The sequence below is a fragment of the Choloepus didactylus genome, chromosome 7, assembly GCF_015220235.1.
Source record: "Choloepus didactylus isolate mChoDid1 chromosome 7, mChoDid1.pri, whole genome shotgun sequence".
NCBI classification, from domain to species: domain Eukaryota; kingdom Metazoa; phylum Chordata; class Mammalia; order Pilosa; family Megalonychidae; genus Choloepus; species Choloepus didactylus.
The window spans coordinates 22,898,261-22,901,801 of NC_051313.1; positions in this window are offsets into that span (position 1 = coordinate 22,898,261).

Genomic DNA, 3,541 nt, shown 5'->3' on the forward strand with positions numbered 1-3,541 from the left:
AGGAGGGCTCAGCCTCCCATTTACAACGCTAAGTTTCACAAGAGCTCACCTCAAGTCAACGGCTAGATTTATTAGGTAGTGGGTTCCTAATTTCACTTAATATATATTCTATCCCAAGCTAAACGGTCAGTTTATTACATTATCTTCACTTAGTTGTACAATATTCATCACTCTCAACTTTACAATCCTGAGAATCTATAAAATATTCACTTGTTAAGTTTTATCTCTCAGAAACTTAAATTCACCAGTGTTCCTATGCCAGGCAAGTCCTAAAACCCAGATGCAACAGCCTCTTTAATAAGAACAATCAGATGCAGCACCCTTCCCCATACTGTCAACACCCCCTTTCAATATGGACAAGTTAGGATGCTCACTGTCTACACACCCATGAAGGTGGAGAAAGGGATTAAGTGAGAGGAAGGGGTAGCAACAAACAAGATAAGATTTAACCAAAGTTAATGAATATTGAAACTTTATATAAATAAATATATATTTTTAGATGTTGGGATGTTAGAATAGCTAGAAGGAGGTAAATGACATAATGGAACTGTAAACTATAATATCCTTTGAAATTTGCTCTACAGCTATTCATTGAATTGTACTTTGAAAGTCTTCACCTTTCTTTATATACCCTATATTGCATAATAAGGAAAGAACTGAAACTGTGGAACTGTAACCCATAACAATTTTTGAAATTACCTATATAACTGCTAGTTGACATGTACATTTAAAGTTACCACCTTTCTGTATGCATGTTATATTTTACAGTAATGCAAATAGCTGAAGTTGTTTAACTGTGACCCATGATAGTCTTTGAAATTTGCTAACTACTTGTTCAATCATACTTTGAAAGTTATCACAGTTATGTATACATGTTAAAGTTCACAATAAAAAATGCATTTAAAAAATAGTACAATTATAAAAACACGCTTCCATCAGTTGTAACAAATGTACCACACCAATGCAAGGTGTTGATAATAGAATGGTAAAGAAAAAGAATAGATGAGACAAAAAGACCAAATACCATTATGGTAGATTTAAACCCCACTATATCAATAATGATATTAAATGTAAATGGTTTAAATTAGCTCTGTTAACTTGAAGTATAATACAACCCACTATATATAATTTACGTTTTTCTAGTAGTCACACAAAAAGTAAAAATATGTGAAATTAATTGCAATAATTTTATAGTTAACCTAATATATCTAAAGTATTATCATTTCAATATGTAATCAATATGTAATCCATACAAAATTATTAATGAGATGTTTTATCTCTCTTTATCTAAGGGTAAATTTTGCATGTATTTCATACCTACAGCACATCTCAGTTCACACTAGCCACATTTCAAGTGTTCAATAGCCACATGTTGCTAGTGGCTACTGTATTGTACAGTGTAGGTTTAAACATTGCAACTAAAAGTGAAAGATTCTCAGAGTGAATTAAAAATGTAAGACTCAACCATATGCTGTGTATAGAAACCCAGTTTAAGTAAAAAAATTGACAGAATAAAGATAAAAGAATGTAAAGAGATATTCTACGCAAACACCAATCAAAAGAAACTTGGAGGGAAAATGATTATTGTAATGGTCCCTAGATTGTAAACTCTTACAGCAGTCAAGTCTATTCCTGAATTGTAATGGCTGTCTCCAAACTCTGAGATGTTGATCCCTTGGTGTACAACCTGATTGGTCTCTGGAACATTGGGTATCTGTGTGACACCTGAAACTCAGAGCTAAAGCTCAGCAGATATGAATGTTACTGTTAACGCATACAACAGCTGTTTAAAAAAAAAAAAAGTGAAAAAGAGCCCAGGCTTCAATTAGAGACATGAATGGTTAAGAATATGGCAAATCGGGCCAAAGGGTAAAGGGTGAAACTGACTGTGTTTTCAAACTTCAATTTCCATTTCAGACCAAGGGAAGAAATGTTTATTTGGTGTAGGATCTATATTTTCTAAAGAATATAACTTCTACAGTCAGTTTGTTCAAACACCACAATTACATGGAACTTTGAATAGGAAGTTAGATATGGCAGGTCTATATAGGTTAGAGTGAAATAGCAACACATCCCAAAGTAATTTGGGTGGAGAATAAAAATATGTATTCAGGGCTCCCCTGAGGAGCTAGGGGAGGATGAGGAGGTGTTGGACTTCCTCAACTGGATTGTTGCTGATGTTCTCACAAACACTGGGGACTGACGGCTTGATATGCTGAGCCCTCTGTCTTGGGGCTTGCCCCTATGAAGCTTTTTTACTGCAAAGGAAAAGCTAAACCTGCTTATAATTGTGCCTAAGAGTCTCCCCCTGAGTGCCTCTTTGTTGCTCAGATGTGGCCCTCTCTCTCTGTAAATAAACCACCTTGGCAGGTGATCTCACTGCCCTCCCCCACTATGTGGGACCCAACTCCGAGGGATGTAAATCTCCCTGGCAACACAGGATATGACTCCTAGCGATGAATCTGGACCTGGCATCTTGAGATTGAGTACATCTTTTTGACCAAAACGGAGATATGAAATGAAATGAAATAAAGCATCAGTGGCTGAGAGATTTCAAATGGAGTCAAGAGGTCACTCTGGTGGACATTTTTATGCACTATACAGATAACACTTTTTAGGTTTTATTGTATTGGAATAGCTAGAAGTAAATACCTGAAACTACCAAACTCCAACCCAGGAGCCTTGACTCTTGAAGATGACTATATAACAATGTAGATTACAAGGGGTGACAGTGTGATTATGAAAACCTTGTGGATCGTACTCCCTTTACCCACTGTATGGATGGATGAGTAGATAAATGGGGACAAAAAATAAATGAAAAATAGGGTGGGATGTGGGGGATGATTTGAGTGTTCTTTTTTATTTTTATTTTTTATTGTTATTCTGATTCTTTCTGGTATATGGAAAATGTTCAAAAATAGATTGGGGTGATGAATGCACAACTATATGATGGTACTGTGAACTGTTGATTGTACACCATGGATGATTGTATGGTATGTGAATATATCTCAGTAAAACTGAATTTTAAAAAAAGAAAATTGGAGGTTGGTGGATTAGTAGAGACAGAACAAAATACTTCTCCATGAAAAACATCAGATAAAAGACAGAAAGTGCTCCAGAATAGTGGTTCCAGGGTTGTACCGGCTGAACAAGGCCTACTACATCCCATAGTCACTGTGTACTTGGTTAAACTGAGAGTCTGCATTCAGAAATGAGTGAGTGAGGCTGCTGGGGAAACGGCAGCCACACAGCAGGGGGAGAAAACTGAGGTAAGCGTTTGGAGGAGGGTTAGTTTAAAAACCCCCAAAGCAGCTGTGGATCCGGCAGCAAGAGCTGTGTGGTTGAGCATGGTGGGGAGTGCCTTCCATGCCCCAGGCACCTGCGTCAGTATATGGCGTGGGCGATAGCCTTTTGCATACCCACAGCTAATTGTCCTGGAGGTAGGAACAGGCCCGCTGCAGTAGGCGGAGGTCCGCGGAAGTGGGAAGTTACCACACCCCGTACAGCCATCTTTTCAGTGGGCTGGGAATGTCCCTGTGCA